The following is a 27,036-nucleotide window of genomic DNA, read 5'->3' on the forward strand; positions in this document are numbered from 1 at the left end:
ATCTAATAAGAGTTGGATGCAAATACGTAATAGGCTATTTGATGAATATAAAATAGGAATGGAAGAGTTTTTAAACTATACCTTTGAATACTTTGCAGTGCAGAAATCATAAGTATTTAGATAAGAAGGATGTTAGGTTCCATTTGTTAAAGCATGGAATAATATGTGATTATACAACATGGACATTTCATGGAGAAGCTCCAAATGTCATTGGTCGGCGTCAAAAGGAAGATCCATTAGATGCTTCTCAATCTGATGATATGATTGGATTGGTTAATAATATTTGGACCGTAGTTGAAATGGTTGAAAGTGTTCAAACTGAGGGGATTGAGACCTCTGAAACTAAAGGAGAAGGTGTTGGGATGAAAATTTCTTTCTCAAAATTGTTGCATGATGCACAACAAAAGTTATTTCCAAAATCTGGATTGTCCAGATTAGCTGTTATTGTGAAGCTTCTTCACCTAAAAACAATGTATCGATGGAGTAATGCATCATTTGATGCATTAGTTTATTTTTTGGGAGAGTTAATTCCAAGTGCTAAGGAGGAGATTCCTAATTTCTTTTACAGTTGTCAAAAGTATGTGTCCAATTTAAGATTAACGTATGTTAAGAATGACGTATACAAATATAATTGTGTTCTCTATTGGGAGTCATTGATTGATGCACAGTGTTGCCCTGTTTGCAGATCATTTAGATAGAAGGACAGTGTTGAAACAAGTGTAAGATAAAATATCCCACACAAGGTGCTAAGATATTTTTCAATCAAGCTAAGATTACAAAGGCTGTATATGTCATCTGAGATTGCAGAACATATGAGATGGCACTACAATAAGAGAGTAGATGATGGAGAAATGAGACATCTAGCTGATACACTAGCTTGAAAATCTTTTGATAATGAATATGTTGAATTTGCAAGAGATCCGCATAATATTTGATTGGGTATGGCAACAGATGGGTTCAACCCGTTTGGGCAAATGAGTTCTCAGCATAGTATTTGGCCTATTATTCTTGTTCCATACAATCTTCCTCCATGGTTATGTATGAAACAACCTTACATCTTTCTCTCATTGTTAGTACCAGGACTACATAGCCTAGGAATGAGCATTGATGTGTTCCTAAAACCTCTGATTAAGGATTTGGTTGATTTATGGGTAAATGGAGTTGAAACATTTGATGCTTATACAAAGAATAACTTCAGTTTGCATGCAACTATAATATGGACAATAAATGACTTTTTAGCATATAGGAATTTATCTAGTTGGTCAACTAAAGGATAAATGGAATATCCAATATGCCATAAAGATACATATAGTCAATGCTTGAATGGGACACGAAAAATATGTTACATGGGACATAGAAGGTTCCTGCCACAAGGCCATAAGTGGTGCAATGATGCAGCTCATTTCGACGGGACCATTGAGAAAAGGGATAACCCTAAACCATTGTCTGGTGTGGAGATTTTAGAGATACTAGAAAATCTAAATCAACACCCTTTTGGGAGGAATGTGAGGGGACCATTGAGAAAAGGGATAACCCTAAACCATTGTCTGGTGTGGAGATTTTAGAGATACTAGAAAATCTAAATCAACACCCTTTTGGGAGGAATGTGAGGGCTAGATACAATCAATCCAATACTATTTTTAATTGAAGGAAGAAGAGTATTCTTTTTGAGTTACCGTATTGGAAGAGTTTGTTAATTCATCATAACCTTAATGTAATGCATATCGAAAAAAATATTTGTGAGAATATTATGGGGACAATAATGAACATTGCTGGGAAGACAAAGGATATATTGAGTAGCCATTTTGATCTAGTTGAAATAGATATCAGACCTAAATTACATCCTATTACAAGAGGAGATAAGATATGTATACCTACAGCATGATATTGTCTATCTAATGAAGAGCAAGCAGCTGTTTGTAGTATGTTAATGGGTCTTAAAACACCTGATGGGTTTGTTTCCAAGTTAAGTAGATGTGTGAATGAAAAGAAGTGAAAGATTTTTGATATGAAGAGTCACGATTGTCATATGTTTATACAGTGATTATTACCACTTACAGTGAGAAATTTTCTATCGAAAGAAGTTTGTGAACCTCTCATTATATTAAGCTTTTTCTTTAAAGACTTATGCTCGAAGACACTAAATCTAGATGATCTTGATCATCTTCAGAATGAAATTGTCTTAACACTTTGTAAGCTCGAAATGATATTTTCTCCTTCATTTTTTGAGGTGATGGTATATTTAGTGGTACACCTTGCTGAAGAGGTGAAAGTATCTGGATCCGTACAATATAGATGGATGTATCCCATTGAAAGGTACATGAGGAACCTGAAGTTGATGGTGAGAAATAAAGCATGGTCCGAGGTGTCGATTGTGGAATCATATATTGCTGATGAATGTTTGACATTCTGCTCAATGTATTTGACGAACATTGAGACTAAGTTCAATCATCCTTCTAAATACAATGATAATAATAATGATCATTCTTGCCATACCTCAAAATATTTTCTTCACTAGGAAATCCAGCAAGAGCTACAAAATTCAAGATTTTAATACATGATGAGTGGCATAAGGTGCAATTATACGTGCTAAACAACATTATTGGCATTAATAGCTTCATTGAGTAAGTTTCTTATCAATCATATTTTTCAAATACTCAATTTTTTAAATTGATGATATATTGTAACCAGTATAGTGAAATTTATATTTTTGTTGATTTATACATAGATTATATAAAAGCACATTGCCGAGCATGAGTCATCCTTAATTTGTGAAAAGATATAATGCTAAATTTTTTGATTGATTTCATAATCACGTAAGTATTGAAGAGATAAGTTTTAAGTGCTATATTTCAGTAGGTGCACCAACCTAACTATTAAAATGTAATGTTTCTCAGGTTGACAAATTACATCAACAAGTTGATATCTCCGATGATCTTTTTTCTTTGGCTTTGGGTCCATCATTTACTTCCAAGATGTACCATGGGTTTGATATCAATGGTTATTATTTTCATACATTTTTAAGAGATCAAAGCATGGGATCTCAAAGTTCAAGAGTACTTTGTAGGGGAGACAATAATTCTACGAAAAAAGAGTATTAGGGAGTCATTGATGAGATTTGGGAGCTAACTTATCTTGGATCAAAATATATATATATATATCTTTTTATGTGTGAGTGGTATGATGTCCAACATCTAGGGTCTGAATATAAAGTTGATAAGTTTGGGAGTACAAATGTTAATGTCAATAAGCATTTAAACACAACTAATCCATTTATCTTGGTCCAGTAAGGAGAACAAATATTTTATATTTCAGATCCTATGGATTCTAATTGGGTAGTTGTAATGAAAATAAAACTAAGGAATGTCTACAATATTTTTTTGAGTGGAGATGACATAAATGATGACAATACAGAGATTGAGGAGGCTTATCAAGAAGAGGGCGTAGTTGCTGGACACATCAATCAACCATTAGATAAAGATGACAATATTGGCACACTTAGTAGGGATGACATTGCTAGTGAGGAAGTGCCACTTTTATTAGCCAAGGAGATTGAAGATCATATTGCTCATCCTTCTAAATTTGAAGATGACATATCTGATTATAATAATAAAATTAGGATGGAGGATGCAGACAACTATAATCAAGTTGAAATAGAAATATGCCTTTTAGAATCTGAATAAATTTATTGCAATTTTTTTTGATTAGTTCAAACAGGTGTGTAACTATGAAATCTTATGTTAATTTTATGTCTTTGCTTGTTTATTATATAACAAGTATTCAACTAAAGAATCATAAAAATTTATGTCAGTTTATGCCTTTGGATTTAACTAACTAGTTTTATATCTTCGATTTTTGTTACAGAAATAGCTCCAAAACGCAAAGGCATTTCACATACTATACCCATGGTCTTACAGGATGAGGATGATGTAGCAGTGAGACAACAAGGTAGCACATAGAGGTCAACAAGACAACATGGCATTACATCTAGACTTGGAGGTCAAACTTCTACTATACAGCCACCATCTTAAGTTCCAATTGGACACTCATCTAGCACACAGGTATTTGACTTTACATGTTCTACTCTAATGAAGAGATAAAGTTAATAATCTATGTATTGTTTTGTTATATATATATATATATATATTATATGATATAATAATTTGAGTTATTGAGTATGTGGCAGCCAAGTGAGATTTGAGATCAACTTTATATTCTGTATTCATGGTTCATTTATTTTTTAGTTTTCAACTATCTAAACTCAAAGGGTTAGATAATGCAGGAGCCAGAGCTGGCCAACCAATGTACATCTCAAAAAAAGAAGTCTAAGCACGGTATTTATAAGGCAATTAATTTAGACTCAATAACAAATTGAGACAAGAACAAACTAGTGGTAACAATACCACCTGAAGACTTTACTACTCCTATAGAAAAAAATGCAAAGTACTTAGGCAACTATCTTGGCAAAATTATGAGAGATTACACTCATGCTCCAATTGGGGTCTGGTTGTCTACTAAAAAAAGGAAAGATGATATGATGTGGACAGAAATCATGATAAAAAGAAGTCTATATCATTAATTATATTGCTATTTTATTTTGTTCTTTTTACACCATTATGTTTGTTTGAATAAGCTTACCATTCCATTTAAGTTTCTCCTATTTATACAAGTTCTTTATTTACATTACAGAAATATTTTATGGTTAGTTCAGAGAGTCCTCCGAAGTTCAAAATTTTAGAAGAGAAGAATGACATGACCCCTGATACACCAGAGGTAAAGCAAGAAGAGTTTCACAATCATTGCTTTAGGAGTATGGGTGCAAGCTTTCGTCGGTGAAAGTGTAGGCTCTATCGTGAGCATTACTTGCTATTCAAAATAGTTGAGGAGATGCGAACTGCACTACCAGAAGGGATGGGACCTAACTTGTGGTACAAATGCATTGAAGAGTATGAGAAAGAGAATTTTCATATCAAATCTGAGAAAGCATCTAAAAGTCGATCCAATCAAGTAATCATATGTACCACCGGATCAAAATCATTTTATCAAAAGGAGTATAAAATGGTAAGCTGTTCAGGTTATTGTATTATATCATCTCAGAGTTTATATATTTAATTGTGTCTCTTAATTTTTTCTTATAGACATGTGATAGATGGATCTTAAGACTGATGAGATGGCTGATCTCTGTGATGTATGGGAGACAGAGCATCAAACAAAAAAGAATGCATCAGGATATTATGATCCAAAATCGAAGGAAGTATATGTAAGATTTTTAGGAAATATATGTAAGACTGCATCTACTTGACATAGTTAATCTTGAATCTTATTTCTAGAAAAAGCTGAAAGAGTTTGGATCTCAGCCCACACAAGAAGGTGAGAGACTTTTATATAGGGATGAGATATATGCATGTGTCTTAGGGACTCGACCAAACTTATCTCCTGAAAGAGGGGCTGGTTATAAGTCAACTATGATTGAAACTTCAAAGACCATTCGCATATCATGTGAAGAGTGAAAATCCATGAAGAAAAAATGTGCAGATATGCAAGCAAAGTTACAGAAGATGAAAGTGGTTAAGGGGCAGCTAACCAAAATGACAAGCTTGAAAGAGAGGTTACAACACATGAAAGAAATGATGGCTCGCTTCCTATTGCATGGAAGGGTTAACCCTCCATCAAATGAATCAAATGAAGTTGATGATGATGAGATACCAACATTGAGTGATTATGAAGGTGATCCTACAGAGGTAAGTGAATGAATTAGTTTCTTTTCATATTTTTTTATTTAAGTTGGCTAACATGACTAATTAGTTATACACTATCGGTGTTATGTCTCTAATTTAATTATTGCTTGTTATTTGCTATTCTTTTAGGTGACTATCAATTCTCAATTAGAAACCCCATTTTCTGGTTTGTTAGTTTTTGTCATTAATAGTAATATATAAAAATTATTTCTTGCATCTTTTTTTATCTTTGTTTCATTTATATCATTAAATATGACACAATATCAAACTTTCCTTTTTCAGAGCCTCCTAACATACGAAAATGGTTTCTAAGTTATGTGTATAAGTCACCGATTTTGAGCCAATCTGATGATTTTTTTAACTCTAGTTTGATGAATAGCAACAAACACAAATAGTAGATGTTTTGGCTTGTGTAAAAAATGCTTAACAAAGTACTTGGTGAGATAAAATTGCAAATGATATGTTTGATGAATTTGAATACGAGTTGTTGAATGAGAAACTAATAAACTTTCATTATTATCTTTGTGCAGGCTTAGATCTTTTGGATGCAGACAATTTTTTGGAGAGACATCAACCTCAAATGCTATAATTTTTTTGCTATATATTTGGATATATGTGTAAGCATGTGAGATAATATTGTTCGAGCACTTTTGAATTTTAAGAATGTATTTTGGTCCATTGGTGGATTTGGATATAGATTTGACAACTTTATCTTTTGAAAATTTTTTGAAATTAGTATTTTATAATATTTAAAATCTAATATTTCTCCATGCTTATTTGTTAAAAAATTGAATGTTTGTGTGTATGGAATATAATGTTAGAAATTTTTATATTCGATTGAAAATTCAAAACTGATACACAGAATTTTAGAAACATCTTAAAAACTATTGATATGCAGGTTTCTAAATATAGGAATGTTTTGCAAAATATCCATGAAAAGCCATTGAAATGGATATAAACATCCTTATAGATTTTTAAAAATATTACAAAATATTTCTATAATTATAGGGAACATTCTTAATCCGTTACCATCAAATGAATGGAGATGTTTAGTTAATGTTGTTGTAACTCTAAGAAAATATTTGAAAAATATTTCTAAAGAGCTATAGAAACAGTTAGAAAAATATCTCTATTAATTTTAAAAATATTTTTAATACGTTACCATCAAATCAATAGAGATATTTAATTAATATTATTGTAACTCTAAAATATTTGAAAAATATTCCTAAAGAGCTGTAGGGATAGTTTGAAAAATATTTCTATTAATTATGGAGAATGTTCTTAATATGTTACCATCAAATCAATGGAGATATTTAGTTAACATTGTTGGAAATCTAAAGAAATATTTCAAAAATATTTCAAAAAAGCTATAGGGATGGATAAATAACATGACTAAAACTCACATAGAAAATGATTTAGCATAACGTCCCAAAAGTCTATTTAGGAATGGTATAAGCTGTTACCAAATGGTTTTACTACAAACGGTCAAAAAATGTGCTCAATATATATAAATAATGTTTCCAATTACTTTTAAGCACATGGGTATAGCTAACGGATAAATAACATTTCTAAAAACTTATGGGAACGGTTTACATATATTTTAAAACATTGCTGGAATGCTTCTAAAGTCTTTATTTTTTGTAATATAAGATTCCTTATGCTTTAGCTATAGAGAGCATGCTGTATACACGACATGATAAAGTTCTTACTATGAGTGTCATAAGTAAATATTAGTTGAATCTAGCCAAAGAGCACTGGACAACTATGAAGAATATTCTAAAGTACTTGAAAAGGACCAAATATATATTCTTAGTCTTTGAAGGAGGAGGAGAAGGAGAGCTGAGGGTACAAAAATTCACAGATTCAAACTTTATATCAGATATCGATGATAGAAAGTCTATGTCAGGGTGTATATTCTTATACAATGGAGGTTCGATGAATTGGAAGAATTCTAAACAACCAGTCATTATAAACTCCACCATGGAATCTGAATATATCGCCACTTCTGAAGCTGTAAAGAAAGCCTTATGATTTAAGTTCATTATGGAACTAGATGTAATGTCATCCGATGCCATAATGCTCTACTGCGACAATAATGGTACCATAGCTCTAGTTAAGGAGCCTAGATCTCATCAGAAATCTAAGCATATAGAGCAACAATTTTACATTATATGCGACAACCTTAAGAAAAAGTACATGATGTGCAGAGAGTAGACTCTATAAATAATATGGTAGACCCACTAACTAAGCCGCTTAGCCAACAAAAGACTGAAGCCCATCCTAAGAAGATGGGGCTTAGGTATATAGCTAATTAGTTTTAATGTAAGTGAGAGACTATTAGATGTATGCTTTAGAAGTCAATCAGAAAAATCTCTGCAAAAGAGCTAGCATCCTGGTGAGATCAAAAACTATTGATCAGATCAAAATCTTGTATGGATATCTTTAGAGGTTGGATGCTTATGTGGCTTCAAAAGGACCGCAAAGACATCCACGATCATCAGATTTCAGTGAAGATCTACCCACATAAAGATGATGATTTTTATCTCACTTTCTTTTATTAATCTTAATCTTAAAACTGTGAGGGATCCAAAATTTTCACATTATTTTGAGATGAGATCTCGTGTGCTTAATCAAAAAGTTTTTATTATTATTTTTTTGCTGCATATCTTAAGTTTTCCTAAAAAGTTGGAGCCTTTGTGGCAAGCTCTGATTGATCGATCTGCCACATCGGTTATCGTCAGTCCCGAGATATATCGATTATATTTGGTTTAACATAATTTTATATTGGAATATTGCTAAGTCTCCAATAATATCCTTAAATAAATAATTTAGATAATAAATTTTTTTGTTGTCAATCTATTTGTTTGCCATTTATAGCCCACTTACATTAACATTATCAATATTGGCTATTTTAAATATTAAAATATATTTACATGAGTTGATAAATATTTTTAAATTAATTATACATATATTAAAAAATATATTTCTTATTAATAATATTTTAGTAAATTTTAGTATATAAATAAATATATTAATTATTTATAAATCCTAATTTAGATGTATTGATAATTAATAAATTTTTGTTAATTATTTATTAGTAGTTATTGTTTATTAATATATATACTAATATATTAAATATACTATTACTTATTGTTGCTACAAGTCTTCAGACTGGTGTCAGTCGCTTACTGATGTGAAGCTCTAATCTGGATGGAGGGTGCTTCCACATTCACAAACCTACAATGAAAGTCCACACTCGTTAGAGGTGCTTGGTGGGGGATTTTTTGATGTTTAAATTAGCAGAAGCTTGAGAATAAGAAAGAAAAAAAAAAAAAGTGATAGATAAAAGAGTAAGAAAGTAGGCACCATTCTCTATATTTGCTTGCTTACCTTAGGAGCCTCTCATTTCCTCTTTTATATAGAGATAGAGCTCTAGGCTATTATGTCTAAATCCAGTAGGCCGTTAGGCCCTAGCTTGGTAGGCTGTTATGCCTTAATCTGATAGGCCATTAAGATAGAAAATTTACCTACTAACCTGTAAATCATGGTTGTTAGTCATGGATTTGATTCATATTCTAGAAGTTATTGAGAGATTCCAATGAGTTGACCTCGCCATTGAGTTGGCTGGTTGCTTAAGGTTGGCAAGGCATCGGGGTGTTGTCTTAGTGTGAATCCAGGGATGATCGAGTATATATGAGGTCATTATTCTTTGGACAGCATTACTCGATTTCTGGGTTAGTTCCTGAGGAGCTAAAATTCACTGTCACCAAATCAACTTCTATTTGGTGAGAAGCTCGGTTGTCATCCAGGGTTGTAGATTTATTGCTATTTCTCCTTGGGCCGAAACTTCAATGTGGTTAAGGTTTCCTCGGCCCTAACCCGAAGTACTTTAGTTAATAAAAATAGCTCACACAAATAACTCACACCCTAACAGTTGTTCCCCACTCCCTAGTTTGAGGTGGCTTGCCGACTTTGGGCGACAGGAGTAGCATGTCAGGGGAACCATTTTTGATCGTCAAAGATATCCAAGGTTAGCTTTGGGCTGATGCTGAAATTTGTGTTGCCATTACTGTGTAGAATGTTCTGGGCTCTGGTTCCCATAGTGACACTTCAGATGAAGTGCATTAATTATGGAAGCACAGGAATTGAGGTTGTATACCAATATCATTTAGAACATTCGATTCTGAGGATCCCTTAATTACTAACGTACCATACTTGAGGCTGACACATGGTAGAGTGCATGTTTTCTGTAATCACTATAGAATATTGCAATGATCAGAGGCTGACACATGTCAACATCTCAAAAAGGTGCATTGAACCATCGGGTTGATCAAGGCCCTTGGTGCCACTATAAATACTAGCCCCTCCCTTTGCTTTTTTCTTTTACCTATAACTGCTCTTTCACTTAGTGTTCCACCTTCATAGTTGCTGGAAGGGTTCTCCATCACCATTCGCCACCTTCAAAGCTTCCAACGTTCATTTTTGAGGCCATCATCAATTGTCCAGTGGGCTTCTCTCACCTATTCTTCTTTTCTTGCATCCTCTTGTTCTTTTCCTATAGCTATTTGGACTTCTCCTTTTTTGGGCCTTTTATCTGGTTTTTGTCCCACCTTCATTCTTATTTTCCTTCTATTTTCTCCCATTTTTTTGTCTTTTCTTGATTCAAATGAAAGCCAATGATAGTGAGACCCATCTCGAAAGCCATCGGATAGATCGGGGCTCTCAGTCGGTCCCTCCTTAGGTCAGGTCCAAGGTGGAATCTCGGCTGCTACCACTTCGGACCCTCCAGCTCAGCCCAAATCCTCTGGTTTGGATGCTCTCAAGCATGGACCAAATATGGAGAGGTCCACTCTTATTGAGTCTGACCTAGAAAGGATTTGAACTTAATATCGATTCTCTGATCGGTTTCAGCTGGAGCTACCTAATTGGGATGGTTGGATAATTGATGCTCCTAGGGGCACATCATGATTTATGAGGAGTTCCTTGAAACTAAACTTTGATTTCTCCTTTATCCTTTTATTTCTATCATCCTTGATTTTTATCGACTCATTCCTACTTAGATCAATCCAAATGGGATTTGGATGATCGTAGCTATTATCCTTCTCTATGTTCTTATCAAGACCAAGTCGAGGTGCTCTTTTTTTCAAGCATTTTTTTTACTTTGAAGAGACACCTCTGAAGTAAAGGATGGTAGTACTTCACTCCTTATGGAGCCTACCAGTTTGTCAAGGGATTGCCTTCCCACATTCATGAATGGAAAAGCTATTCTTTTTTTTATTTCTTTTGATCTTCTATGGGGCTTCAACTAGATCTAGAGACACCAATGAACCCCTTGGAACAAGCACATCAAGCCGCTCCCCAAGGATAAGAGGCATCTCCGTAAGTTGTGGTATATGGAGATTCCACCGCTGAAGGAGCTCCTAAGCAAACAGGCTTTGTATAATGCAGGTATCAGCTCAATTGGTACTCAGGGTATGGCCGATCTCCTTGACCTAAGCATTTTACTTTAGTTTTGTTCTTATGTCTGGCAGGATACTAACTCTATTCATTATTACAGTGATGAGGCCAATCTTAGAGTCCTTAAGGTCATCCCTAAAGAAGAGGTCAGGCTCTTCCAGTTGTGAGGCCTCGACATCAAGAAAGAAGCAGAGGGTGGTAGCTCCACTTGAGCCAATGCCAACCTCGAGAACCTCCAGCAATGTGTCACTGAAGATCAATGACAAGTCAAAAGTTGTTGTTGTAGCACTATTGAGGTCGGCTCTGTTATGAAAATTTTGTGCAGGGGCAAAATGATAATTTTAAAACTTTTTCAAAATTACTATTTTATAGTAAAATTATTAATTAATCTCATTAATTAATACTAATTAACCCTACACTAGGATCTAAATATGATACAACAGCATGCATTTAAATTTAAAATTTAAATTTGAATCAGTAAACCTTTTACAGTACTGTGTTCAGAACACATCACCTTTTGCGGATAGTCGATCACCGCAATCTGATCACCATCGGGGGACTCTGATCATCATGTCGTAGCCACACAAATATCTAATCTCTGCAGATCATCCACACGAAGCTCCCGTCTGATCAGCTCCTCATGAATGCTAGTTCGTGATTTCACCCTTTTGATGGCAGATGTTGATCGAACTCCTTCGATCAATGTGTGCCGACTCCTCGGATGCTCCAGATCATTTGCACGGTTGCTTGAGAGGCTGATGGATCTCTTCCTGAAATTTGGTAGACTCACGACACTCATGGCACACCAATCTCACTTCCCAAACCCTAGGTAGAAACCCTAGGGTACACACTAGAAACCCTGCGCTCAATTTTCTTTCTTTTCTTTCTTTTTCTCTCGGAAGGTTTTGGACCTTCACCTTACGTACAAACTTTCCTCACACCCAAAGTTTCTCTCTTAAAATTTCTACGCACGTCCCACCTTTCTCCTCTTTTTAAAACAACATCGAACGTGTCTTATCCGCGTGAGAGGATAAAGATAAGTGGTTGCACATTTGAATTCAAATCAAATTTGAATTCAAATGCAAAACCAACTCATCCCTATCCACTTGTGCGTGAGAAGAGAAGGGGTGTGAGTTGATTTATCCTTGGAGAGTTTACACGAGAAACATTTTCTCATGTAAAATATGGGGTGCACAAGATAAGACCATGGCGCATGGATTAGTTGGTTGCTCATTCAAATTCAAACTTTCTTTTGAATTTGAATGGCCAACCAACTTATTTTTATTCAGATATTTGGTGCACACGGGTGGGCATGGGATGGCTTCTGCATGGAGAAAATTCATGAGAAGTTGCTTCTCGTGAATTTAAATATGCACAGAAGAAGTGAGGTGGCGCAGGGAGAAAAGTCAAGGTGGTTTGAACCTAATTGAGCCAACCTAATCTAAATAGGTTAAGCACAATTAGAATAAATTAAATCTAACTTAATTAAGCTTAATTAGACTCAATAAAATCCTAATCAAATCAAAAATTAACTAAACCTAACCTCTGATCAAATCAGGGACTAAACCACCTTAGCGATTAGGTCAACATTTAACCTAATCGGGTCAATCCAAACTGAATCCAATTCAATTGGACTTGATCCAAAAATAATTACTTAATCAAATTGAGTTAATTAGCGATCAAATCATTAATTAAACCTCTCATAAATATTAAGTTCAAATCCGATGGGCAATCAGGCATCAGAGACCATCGATATGAAACCCTGATCAAAGAGTTCAAATTTCAAATTCAAAATTTAAAATTCAAAATTTTGACCCCGGTACCCAAAATGTGTGAAACTCATGATCAGAGAATCCTAATTCTCAATCATAGAGTCCCAGACACATAAGACTCATAATCAGCCATCTGATCAGAAAGGAACCACTAATGTGTGTGACCCCACAGGTTCGAACCTAAGCCAGTAGCACAGGAACCAATTTCTGTACTAATCGAAGTGACCATCTAGCAATGGTACTCGATGATTGGATAGGTCGAATAATCGCAATCGCAACATTCAGAACCTACGTGAATATGGTTACCGTATAATTCATTCCTTTTGACCCTTGTGTTTAGGACGACTCAGGGTTAAACTGTCAACCCTGATGATATCATCCGAATCGTGCTCAACTCAATTAGTCCTGTGACTCCTCACTAGGACTACCCTAGCCAAGGTTTTGCTAAATTGAAATACGACTGTACACAGCTCCTAAACTGGAGTGGTCAATCCCATCTTGACACACGCACCAACAAGTCAAGTACTTGACTACACTCAGCAGCCTTCCATCATTGAATTAGAAATTCAGGTAGTCCAGTGCCTAAGTGCAGTGAGTTGCTTGCAAGTCACCGTGGCGGTCTCAGGTCGGAGGGACATTTATACCCATATCCCATCGGAGCAAATCTTGACAGCAGAAATAGCTCCGGAGTTGGTCACGTTTAGTGCAGATGTACCATTACATCTCACCTGTATGCCATACCAGTGTCTCTACACTCTTTGGTTATGAGGACAACCAATCCATATGGCACACAATGACCTATGCTCGATAAACATTGTTGTCCTTGGTAACAACGTATCATTTGGTCGCGAATATGTTTAAGGACTAAGCGACAAATCCTCCTTTGTCGAGTCTAAATAGTCCTAAGGACTTCACCACAACACAGGAGTTCATTTAGAAGATGAAACATTTGTGATGAAAAAATATCAAAATAACTTTTATTTATTTATAATTCATGTACTAATACAAAAGGAGCACAACCGTCAACAGGCTGACGATTGGCTTTGGGACACTATTCCCAACAGGCTCCACCAGCCTTCCTAAAGATGGGCCAAGCTCAAAATCCGACAACACACCACGACCCCTCTTACCTTTAAATGCTCATTCCAATTATTGCCCAATTATGCAAACCTAAGAGGGGCGATGAATTGGTTCTTAAAAAAATCTAAGTGATGAATGTGTCACAAAAATATACCTTTAAAGAATAAACAAGTAAAGTGATGTAAAGTGCCGAGAATAAACAATATGCAAGATAAAGAAACAAGTGAGAGATTAACATAAGAGAGCAAGAAAAAAGATCAACACACCACAAACAAAAAGATTTATAGTAGTTCAGTGCCAATTCCAGTATCTACATTTACTCTCTAAGCTCCTACTTGAGAATTTCAATCCACTAATTATTTTCAAAATATTACAACGTCGGATCTCACTGACCAAATACCCTAGCTCTTCTCAAGCTAGTCACTCATTTTTTAGGCATGAGCAAACCTAATACACTCCATTTCAAGGTATGGATCAACATTTTTTCAAGTTTTAGAATATCCAAAACTTATACCCAGAAGAATAAGAAAGATGTAAGAGTGATACCATAACAATCAAACAAAACTCCTTAATAAGCATCATATAAATAGTAAATGCCCTTTACACAATAATAGAGAAGCCTTGAAAGCATCCTTCAGCTAGAATGAAGAAATAAATGCACTTAGGAGAGGTGGTTGTAGTTGAAATGAATGCTTCTTTCACTTGGAGTTTTAATCTCTTTGGAGAGTATTTTTTTTCTTGATTTTTCTTGAGTTTTTCCTCCTTTTGGATACCTTTATAGCTTTAATAAATGCTAGAGAATCTCTATTAGCCATTTAGAGCCATTAAAAAATAATTAGGGAGCATTAAATGCAATAAAAATGAGCTAGAAAACCAGCCATTATAGGCTATCAGAATTCAGGGTCGACCTATGGATCCCCCCCTAACATAGGGGTCATCCCATGGGTCGACCCTTATGGAAAAAGAAAAAATAGTGCCTATATTTGGCCCTATGGTGCAGAAAGGGTCAACCCATAGATTGCTCTCTGGCACAGGGGTCATCCAACGAGTCGCCTCCTATTGCATACCAGGCCACTATAGCATGCCAACATCCCTTTTTCTTAAGTGGATGTCCCAAGGTCACCCCTTGATTCTCGAAAAGTGATTTTCTCTCATTTTTAGTTTTCGAACACCACAAAATCACCTTCCAACCTTTTGAAGAATCTTGAATGCTCATGAGGCTTCTGAAGAATATCATCTCTATCTCCAAAATTGATAGATTGAATCTTTAACCTTCTCCAAGCATCCTTATTAGCTAAAAATTCTTGGCTTTTCTGAAACTCACTTTAAGCTACTCCAAAGATAAAAAAAATTATTAGCACTCCTCTCAAATATTTTGTAATCATCAAAATCAATTCTTTGAACAACAATCTTCTCCTTTTTGATAATGATAAATTATTGAATGTACGCAAAAAAAGATGTACAAAACATGAGAGTAAAGTAATGCCATTAAAAATGTATGAGCATAGGATCAAAGCATATACAAATGTATTAGATTAGTGTATCTTTTCAAAGCACAAACTTTAGACTAATGTATCAAGAAACACTATCAAAACCAAGTATTAGACAACATGATATAGTATTAGAGCAAATGATAAATAATATAGACTAATAAACTCCATCTTCTATGAGACAAATATCTTTTGGGAAGTTGATCAAAGGGATAAATTATGCGATAACCATATACATAGGTTCTTGAATATTCTTTTACGATTATTCGACCTATCTGAATATCGAGAACTATTGCTAGATGATATCTTCGATTAGTGCAGAAAATAGTTTCTATGCTACTGGCTTAGTGTTTGAATCTATGGAGTCACGCACAAAAGTCAGACGACGTAGAAAAGTATTGACATATATTTATATGTCCAATTTGAAAGTATGTGATTTGATTGAACATATAGACTAACTTGATTAAGAATTAAGTTATGGATTATATGGGATTGAACAGTTGACTATATCCACCTAGCACTAGACATGAAGTTCAGGTTCAATTCTAGAGATGAATAATTTTTGATCTATGATCCAAAGAGTCTATAAGAGATTGAATTTAAGTGCTAATTAATTTTAAATTAGATCTTATTTAATTAGATTTAATTGAATTCAAAAATCTAAGTTAGACTTGATCCTAAATCTTAAACAGTTTAAGATTGATAGTCTTTTCGAAATTATTTCGAATTAGCTTCGAATTAGATTCAAATTGATCTATTTTTAGATTAGATCCTTCGAGTCTATTGTTACTGAGACTCTCTCACCTCCATGGCCGACCAACACCAGATATGGTGTCAGTTGTTGCACCCCACATGGGGTGTGGGCGTGGATGCATGTAGGCGCCAATCTTTTCTTAATTAAGACTCCTACTTTGATAAGTTATGGATTAATTCAAAATCTGTTTGAATTAGAAATCCTAATCTTATGGGTCATGAAGAATCATCTATAAATAAAGAGGGCCTCTAGCTATGAAATACAACAATCAGATTGTGTGAAAGAGAGAAAAAGAGAGAGGCATGAGATAGTGGGTGTCCCATCCTTGGTGTGTCCCCTCTCTTGCCGCCCCCTTCCTCCTTGCCGTGGGCCTCCTTTGGGCATCCCCTTGCTGGTGTGAGGTATCACACTAGAAGCTCTCTCTCCTCCCTTTGGTGCCTTGCAAAGGTGCTTTAATCCGAGGCTTCATCCCACTTTCCTGCGAAGCTTGGCATGCGCGCGAAGTAGAAGATTTGTGGATTCAGACCTACGTGAGGCTTTGGATTCAGAATCTTTGGAGATTTGCTTCCTATTCTGCTACAAATCAGATAAAGATCTAATCTTTATTAAGTCATTATAAAAAATTTTTAGATGCAATCCTGATTATCCATTGCATTTTTGATAGAAACAGGCTTTCTTTCCCTTCAACTGGTATCAGAGCCAGGCTTTGATATATGAGTGCATAATTGATTTTTTTAGATTATTTACATATTATATATAATTAAAATTTTATATTAGATATTAAATCTGATTTAGATCTATTTAAATAAAATTCATGATCTAATTTTGATTGTATTACAAAAATCTAATCAATAGTTAGTTAAGGTTTGTTATAAGTTTGTTATAACAAAATTTTATTATTGTTGAATTTTGTTAAGATAATAATCTGATCTAAAATTTATTTTAAATTAATTTTAATAAAATTTTAATATTATTATTTTGATTATAAAGTTGACTTATTTCAAATCTGAATTGAATCTATTTTGACAGATTTTCAGATCTGATTTCTAATAAAATTCTGTACAACGTCAAAATAGATTTAACCAGAAAATTAATTTTTATGCATTTATGTTTGCATCTAATTAATTTTTTATAAGATATCATATATAAAATTGATATTTTATAATCATATAAGATGTGTTTTAGATCTGATATGATGTATATGATGCATCAAATTTGATTAGATTAGATAAAAAATATGATTGTGAGATCAAAGGCATGTTCATGACATAAATTATTTTGTCAAAATTATATATTGATGTGACTACATATGAAATAAGATTTTAGATCTTAGTAGCCCAGTACTCAGATTGATAAGATCACCAGATGGTCCAATCATAAGAGATCGAAGAGATTAATCTCTCTCTCTTATCCATTCGATGAGTTCTCTTATGATATGTAGGGATGATATTGTGATCCAGTTTCATGAAGAAGAAAAGCAAACAGATTTTTATAAATTATTTTAATCATAAATAAAGTTAGATTAGATCTAAAATAATTTATAATTTATTATAATTAGATAAAATTCAAATATAAAATTATTTTAAAATCTAAAAAGTATGTTATATTAGATATAATCGGTATTGATATAAAAATTATCATGATGCGTGTGATGTATGTATGAAGTTTAGATCATACCTATGCATGTTTAAATGTTAAAAATATTATAAAAATTTATTTTCATAGCTTGAAATATATGGTATATTTTACTTGAAATTCTGGTAGAGTAGTTCTATAAACTAGAACACACATTTTACACACTTAATTTTGAATTAAGTTTAAACAATCTAGATTTGAGAATTGAAGATTACTAAAATACCACATAAATTGATGGGCAATGGGTTAGCATGAATCAGGTCTTTCTATTGGGTTAGACCTTGGGTTAGAAACTAATATGAACTAAGCAGAGAAATTGATTAAATCTAATCAAGAGTTAAATTAGATTATGTCAGAATTGAAGATTACTAAAACACCACATAAGTTGATGGGCAATGGGTTAGCATGAATCAGGTCTTTCTATTGGGTTAGACCTTGGGCTAGAAACTAATATGAACTAAGCAGAGAAATTGATTAAATCTAATTAAGAGTTAAATTAGATTATGTCAGAATTTCTCTAAATCAACCCCAATAGTTGAAGCTTGATCAAGTTCATATTTTTGATCTTAATAAAGGGACCATGATCATGGCTCAATGGTTGAGCCGAATCTTCTAGTGGATCAAATCAAAACTAATTAACCAGTTAGTATCTAAGGCAAGTCTGATAGTTTGGATCAAGTGGTTATTAATTGAGACCTACTCACCTAGATGTCATCTACGATGAGTTAGTGGCATATCCCTTCTACTGATCTCACTTACCTGACCAATATAGTAGATTATATTTTGATTAGGTTACTAGCTGATTCGAGTTGATCCATGCCATCAAGATAAATCAGTATAACTGATTTAGGTATCTTTAGAATAGCTTGTGTCTAATCCTCTATATGATTTGGTAAAGTTAGTGGGAGAATTTACGACTTGCAGGTCAAATTTCTTCTCTTATTCTCAAATCAATAAAATCAAATTTTCTAAATTATTAGATTCTTGAAATGATATAGTTATGGAGATAACTTGTATCGCCTCCTATTTAAGGTGCATGATAATAAGTCTAATATTTCAAATAGGTATTGAAGGTGCCACACACCTGATGTCTATTGGGTATTAGAATTATCATTCATCATATGACCATCTTGTTGTGTCCTTTAGATCAATGCTCAGGTTGTCCTAGCCACACTCGAGCCTAAATATTCATTTATTAGATGCACCTGGTGTAGTCATGTTAATGGTTGAACCTAATCAAAATTTTCAGTAGAGGCGCCACATACCTACTAAAGGGATGCCTATAGCAAAACCTAATTGCTAGAAGTTATTTGAAGAAACAATTGGTTAGAAACCTATCCATGGGTGCACTAGGGTTGGCCAAGCCATACTCGGGCCCGAATATAGTTTGTGGAGATTCTAGTACCCACTAAAGAATTAATGTAATTCCTCGAGTTGGAGGTAGAGGCTACTAATTCGTATAAAATAGTAAGAGAATTTTTAGATTAAAGTTCATATCTTTAGGATTAAAAGTAATTCATATACTAACAAATTTTTGATTTTTCTTTCAGCTATAGCCAACACGCTATCACTCCATTTGCTGTTGGATAGCGACAAGCTTACCGAACCCAACTTCAATAGCTAGTATCGAAAGTTGAAGATCATTTTGGAGCACGAAAGGATTTTGTATGTACTTACAGATGAGGCACCCAAAGAACTTGCTGCCAACGCTCCTTGTGCTGTGAGAGACACTTACTTGAAGTGGCTCAATGACCATACGACTATATGTTACGTGATGAGGGTAGCCATGAACGATGAACTTAGCTATAAGTTCAAGGATACATAGCCAGAGGAGATGATTCAAATGTTGAATGAGTCCTTCAACACCCCTGAGGATGCGGAGAGGCACAAAACCTCCTGCACAGTATTCAATGTTCATATGCATGAGGGAGCTTTAATCATCGATCGTGTACTGTATATGATTGAGCAAATTGAACGTCTGAGTAAACTTGACTTTCTGTTGCATGAATAGTTAGGCAAAGATGATATCCTCAATTTACTATCGAAATCTTACCTACCTTTTTTGAGTCATTATAGAATAACTAAGCCTGTAGTGAACTACCATGATTTGCTAGGATTACTACAGAAATTCGAGAAGGACCACCAGCTCCAGAATGAGCCGGTGCATGTAGTGGAAGGTTCATCTATAAGTCATCGATCCTCTAAGAGAGGAAAGAAGAAGATGGTGCAGAAAAATCATGCCGCTGATTCAACATAGAGCAAAAAGTTGAAAGTCGATAAGAGCTAAGTAGAATGCTTCTTTTGTAAGAAGCTGGATCATTGAAAAAGAAATTATCCTACTTATATAGCTACCCTTGACCCTAACAGGCCTACGAACAAGAGAAACAAGCAATCAGTTGCTTCATAAGGTACTTATATGATAGCTCCTTGTAATTTCTCTGTTTGTGATACTACTACTTGGGTATTGGATATCGAAAGTCTGATTAATATATGCAATTCATTACAAGAATTGTAGGTAAGTAGAAAGTTTAGAGAAGACAAACGATTTCTGAATGTTGGAGATGGAAGTCTTGCTCTAGTTCTGGTTTTGAAAACTTTGTAGCTTGTTTTTGAGTTCAGTAGTGTTATGTTAGATGCTTGTCATTATTATCCTTTCTTTTTGATAAATGTTATCTCTATAGATCTTTTGGCCAAACTTAGTTTTAAGTTTATAATAAAGGATGATTTTTGTGATATCATTACGAATGATACTGTAATTATGCAAGGACAATTAAGACATGGCATATACATATTAGCACAGCCTGTTGATGTAATGTATACATCTAGTAAACATCCTAAAATAGATAATGTCAGTGAATCCTATCTTTGGCATTGTAGGTTGGGTCATGTAAATAAGAATAGGATTGACAGGTTAATCAAAGAGCGTGTCTTTAAAATTAATGATTGTGAATCATTGTCTACCTGTGAATCCTGTCTACTTAGTAAGATAACCAAATTACCTTTTAAAAAAAAAGATGAAAAAGTCAGTGATATCCTAGGTCTGATACATAGTGATGTATATGGACCTATGAACATAGGCACCAGAGGAGGATACTACTACTTCATTGTATTTACTGACGATCTATCAAGTATGGGTATGTCTATCTTATGAAGTATAAATCAGAATTATTTAAAATATTCAAATAATTCTATAGTGAAATAGAGAAATGACTGGGAAGAGTATTAAGACTCTTCAATCAGATCGAGAAAACGAATACCTCACCAGTGACTTCCTGACATATCTAAAAGAGAATGAGATTCTCTACAGTAGATTTTTCCTGGAACACCATAATATAATGGGGTGTTTAAAAGGAGAAATCGAATCTTATTAGACATGATCCGATCTATGATGGGCTTTACGAGTCTGCCAATCTTCTTTTAGAGATATGCTCTAGAAACTGCTTACTATATTCTAAATAAGATACCGAGCAAGTATGTCGATAAAACTTCATATGAGATATAGACTGGATGTAAGCCGATGCTCTCACACCTTAGGGTCTAAGGGTGTCCAGCTTATGTCAAGCATTTAAAGACAGATAAGCTTGGACCAAAGTTTGATAAATGCTTGTTCGTAGGGTACCCAAAGAAAACTAAAGGGTACTACTTCTACCTCACTGAAGAATAAAAGGTGTTTGTCAACTACAGGACAGTCTTTTTGAAAAAAAAAATTCCTTGGAGAAGGAACTAATACCCATAAAATTGAACTTGATGAAGTTCATGAGGTGGAAGGACCGACACATACAGAATTGAATTTGATTGGAGAATCGAATCCTGAGCCAGTAGAGGCACTATTAAGAAGATCCAATAGAGTACTACATCAATCAGATAGATACTATGATTTTTTGATCCGAGATGGTGACCCCATCAAACTAGATAAGAATGATGAGGACCCGATCACTTATATAGATGCCATGCAAAGGCCTGACTTTCAAAAATAGCTAGAGGCTATGAAGTTCAAGATGGAGTCCATGGAGATCAATGGTGTATGGACACTAGTTGATCCATCCAAAGGGATAAAATCTATAGGGTGCAAATAAATTTTCAAAAAAAAAAGAGGAGCGGATTGAAAGATTAAGACCTATAAAGCCCATCATATTGTCAAGAGTTACCGTCAGTATTATAGTATTAACTATGACGAGATGTTCTCTCCTATTGCAGTACTCAAGTCCATCCAGATTATGCTTGCTATAGCTGCACACTTAGATTATGAGATCTAGCAAATGGATGTCAAAATTATTTTCTTAAACAGAGAGTTGGAAGAAGAGGTGTATATGATATAGCCTGAAGGGTTCATATCCACAGATGGGTCTAAAGTGTGCAAGCTAAATAGATCCATCTATGGACTTAAGCAGACATCTAGGAGTTAGAACATGCATTTCGATAAAGTGATCAAAACATATGGCTTTATTAGGAACGGAGAAGAGCCTTGTGCCTATAAGTGGGCTAATGATTTTGTAGTTATCTTTCTTGTACTATATGTGGATGATATATTGTTAATAGAAAATGACATTCTAACTTTGCAGAGTTTGAAGCTGTGGTTATCATCACAGTTCTCCATGAAGGATTTGGGAGAAGCATCCTATATCCTAGGGATGAAGATCTATAGAGATGGATTTAGAAGGTTGCTTAGATTATCCCAATCTACGTACATTGACACCATATTGAAATAGTTCAATATGAAGAATTCTAAGAAGGGCTATCTTTCGATAGGCTATGAAATTACTCTCTCCAAGAAGAATTGTCCGATAACCCCTCAGAAGAGAGAGCGTATGAGTAGAATACCATATGCTTCGATAGTGGGATCTATCATGTATGCCATGACGTGTACGAGGCCGAATGTGACCTATTCACTAGGGGTAGTGAGTAGGTACTAGTCAGATCTAGGTGAAAACTATTGAAAGATTGTGAAGATAATCCTTAAGTATTTGAAAAATACTAAAGACCAGTAGTTTATCTATAGAGACACTGATCTGAAACTTGTGGGATATATTGATTCTAGTTTTCAGTCAGATAGTGATGACAGCAAAAGCATATCGGGCTATGTATTTACCTTATATAGAGGAATAATTTGTTGGAAGAGTTTCAAGTAACATACTGTGATCGATTCTGTATGCGAAGCGAAATATATTGCTGCATCCAATGCTGCAAAGGAGGCGGTATAGTTGCAAAAATTTATCATCGAGCTTAGAGTTACATCTTCTATTGATGGCTCCATTCTGCTGTACTGTAACAGCACTGGAGCCATAGCTCAGGCAAAAAAATCAAAGCCACACCAGTACACCAAGCATATTCTACACTGCTATCATCTTGTATGAGAGATCATAGATCGAGGTAACATCGAGCTTCAGAAGATCGATGAAAAAGAGAACCTAGCCGATTCCTTCACTAAAGCTCTCGAGATCAAAGAGTTAGATAATCACAAATGAAAGATGGATATAAGATACTACTTCGATTGGCTTTAGTCTAAGTGGGAGTTGTTGAAAAATATGTTCTAAAATCAATCATATGGATGATTATATTTTTTTGTATATAAATTATTAATTGATAAATAAAAATTATTTAATATTATTCATCATAAAGTTACATCTTTCTTGTAGAACTCTTGTGTTGTGATGAAGTCCTTAAAATTATGTAAGTAATCGATAAAAGAGGATTTATCATATAGTTCTTAAACATGTTCGCGATCAAATAATATATCATTATAGGATGATGATGTTTACCAAGTAGAGATCGCTGTGTACCATATGGATTGATTGTCCTCTTAACCAAGAAGTATGGAGACACTGGTATGGCATACAAGTGAGATATAGGAGTACATCATCACTGAACAATTGACTCACCTACTGAGTGCTTTGCTGTTAAGAGTTGCTTGCGAAGCGTATGAGCATAAATATCCCTCAAATATGAGATCACCATAGTGACTTGCAAGCAACTCATTGTGCTTTGTGCCAGACTATCTACATTTCTAATGTGGTGATAGAAGGCTCTGGGTACAGTCAAGTACTTGTGAAATCTGTGTGTGGATCAAGATGAAATTGACCCCTCCAAATTATAGGAGCTGATGTATCATTATATTTTAATTTAGTAAAATCTTGATCAAAATAATCCATATGATAGATTTGAAAAGTTGAAATACAATATGGATGATATTGTCAGGGTTGACAATTAACCCTAGATAATCCTAGAGTATTAAGGATCAAAGGGATGAATTTTGCGGTAACTATATGCATAAGTTTTTGAATATTCACTTGTGATTATTCAACATATCCGAATGTCAGAAATCATTGCTAGATGGTATCTTCGATTAGTATAGGAAATAGTTTCTGTGCTACTGGTTTAGTGTTCGAACCTATGGAGTCACGCACAAAAGTCAGATGACGTAAGAAAGTATTGACCTATATTTATATGTCTAATTTGAAAGTATGTAACTTGATTGAATATATAGTCTAACTTGATTAAGAATTAAGTTATAGGTCGTACGGGATTGAACAGTTGACTATGTCTAGCTAGCACTAGACACGAGGTTCAGATTCAATTTCAGGAAAGAATAATTTTTGATTTATGATCCAAAGAGTCTATGAGAGATTGAATTTAAGTACTAATTAATTTTAGATTAGATCTGATTTAATTAGACTTAATTGGGTTCAAAAATTTAAGTTAGACTTGATCCTAAATCCTAAACAGTTTAGGATTGACAGCCTTTTCGAAATTATTTCGAATTAGCTTCGAATTGGATTCGAATTAATCCATTTTTAGATTAGATTCTTAGAGTCTACTTTTATTGAGACTCTCTCACCTCCATGGTTGACCAACACTAGGTATGGTGCTGGTTGTTGTCACCCCACATGGGGTGTGGGCGTGGGTGCATGTAGGTGCCTAATTAGGCACCAATTCTTTCCCAATTAGGACTCCTACTTTAATAAGTTATGGATTAATTCAAAGTCTATTTGAATTAGAAATCCTAATCTTATGGATCATGGAGAATTATCTATAAATAGAGAGGGCCTCTAGCTATGAAATATAACAATCAGATTGTGTGAAAGAGAGAAAGAGAGAAAGAGGCATGAGATAGTGGGCGTCCTACCCTTGGTGTGTCCCCTTTCTTGCTGCCCCTTTCCTCCTTGTCATGGGCCTCCTTTGGGTGTCCCCTTTGCTAGTGTGAGGCATCACACTAGAGGGGCTCTCCCCTTCCTTTGGTGCCTTGTGAAGATACTTCAATCCGATGCTTCATTCTGCTTTCTTGCGAAGCTTGGCATGCACGCGAAGTAGTAGATTTATGGATTCAGATCTACGTGAGGCTTTGGATTCAAAATCTTTGAAGATTTGATCCCTGTTCTGCTATGAATCAGGTAATGATCTAATTTTTATTAAGTTGGTATAAAAAATTTTTAGATGCAACCTTGATTATCTATTGCATTTTTGATAGAAACAAACTTTCTTTCCCTTCTGTTGGTTGATCGAGCATATACTTCCGCTTATACCATAAATAATATCCCCCTTTTTAGCATCATCAATCTAGATAGGCAGAATACTTTATAGACCAAATATAAGATATATGATGCTCAAATTATATGGTACAAGATCATCAATGATAGAACATTATAATATTAAGAGTCATATAGTATTGGAAGCAACATTAACATCCATTACATAATGTCACATGATGTCATACTACAATAAGAGTCACATATCACCATAATACATAATCAAGATATTACATAGTGCTAGATACTTCAAGTTCACATCATAAAACATAGTGTCAGATATTACATCAGTCAAAGCACATCAAGATACACAATAACAACTAACATCCATAATGACTATCATCAATAATCATGTAACACCATAATACATCATAACCAACATCAGAAACACAATTAAAAGAAAAATAGCATAACCACAACAATCCTAATCCTCATCAGAGGAGGAAGATATCTCCCGATGAATAAAGGGCCTAGATGAGGCATGCCCATGCCGGCTCCTAGTCCCATCAGAGAGTCCAATACTGGCAAAGGCACGAGACGGTCTAGAGGGCTGAAAATGAGCTGAGGCTCTAGAAAGTAACTAGACTCTAAGAGAATCAAGTTGAACTATCAGCTTCCCCATGGATTGCAGAAGAGAGGTGATCCCAATAGTGACATCATTGCTCGAACCTCTAAACTCCTACCTCAGTGACTGAATCACTAGCCCAATCAATACATGCAGCCTACCTACCTCAACTGTCAAATTAGACAAATGGATAGTATCATCAGTGCTCGATCTAGTGGGATGAGTTAGTCTCCTCATCTCTCTCTCTCTCCAAATCAAAGACTCTAGCACTGAGCCTGGCAACTATATCTTCAAGGTGCTCAACTCTCATGCCCAAGTTAGAAAGTATCTGTATCACAGTAGAGATATGAGGTATCATGGTCAGATCTAAAGGTGCCATATAGAAACTCTCCCCTTAAGAGGCACCTCGGACTACTAGAAGAATGCCATGTTGTAATTTCTCTAATTATACCCATCCGAATGTGGCCCATAATAATATGCATCAAGATCTATTTTACATATTTTAATTGATCTAGACTCTGACTAAAGATAAATCTTCGATAAAATGCTAGGGATATATTTGGTAGTTTGATAAAGTTGAGCTCTACGTACAACCATTATGAATAACTTCCATCTTCCAGTCTTTACAACTGATTTAGATACTATCTCTAATAAGTAAGGCATGTTATAAAAAGTCTTCTACGAACTTGGTCCTCTACTCATCCAAGAGCTTATAAGATCCTTCCCATCCGGTATACTCGGATTAGAGTTAGGGAAACAAATTGATTCTCTTGTGGTTGTAGGTTGCAGATGGTCACATATTGATTCTTTTAGACTTGAACAATAATGGCTAGAGGTATAATAATTTTTATATCCAAGATTAAATTTTCTATATTTAGTAGTATCAGAGCCACCTCTATGCTATTTTGTTTAGTCATGATCTTGATGTTATATGAAAAAATTTTATATGCCATATTTAATGTTTATTTTGGCATATTATTGATGAATAGAATGAAGAAGAAAAAGACCTCTATTTCTTCCTC

Source organism: Elaeis guineensis, chromosome 1 (genome assembly GCF_000442705.2).
Source record: "Elaeis guineensis isolate ETL-2024a chromosome 1, EG11, whole genome shotgun sequence".
NCBI lineage: Eukaryota > Viridiplantae > Streptophyta > Magnoliopsida > Arecales > Arecaceae > Elaeis > Elaeis guineensis.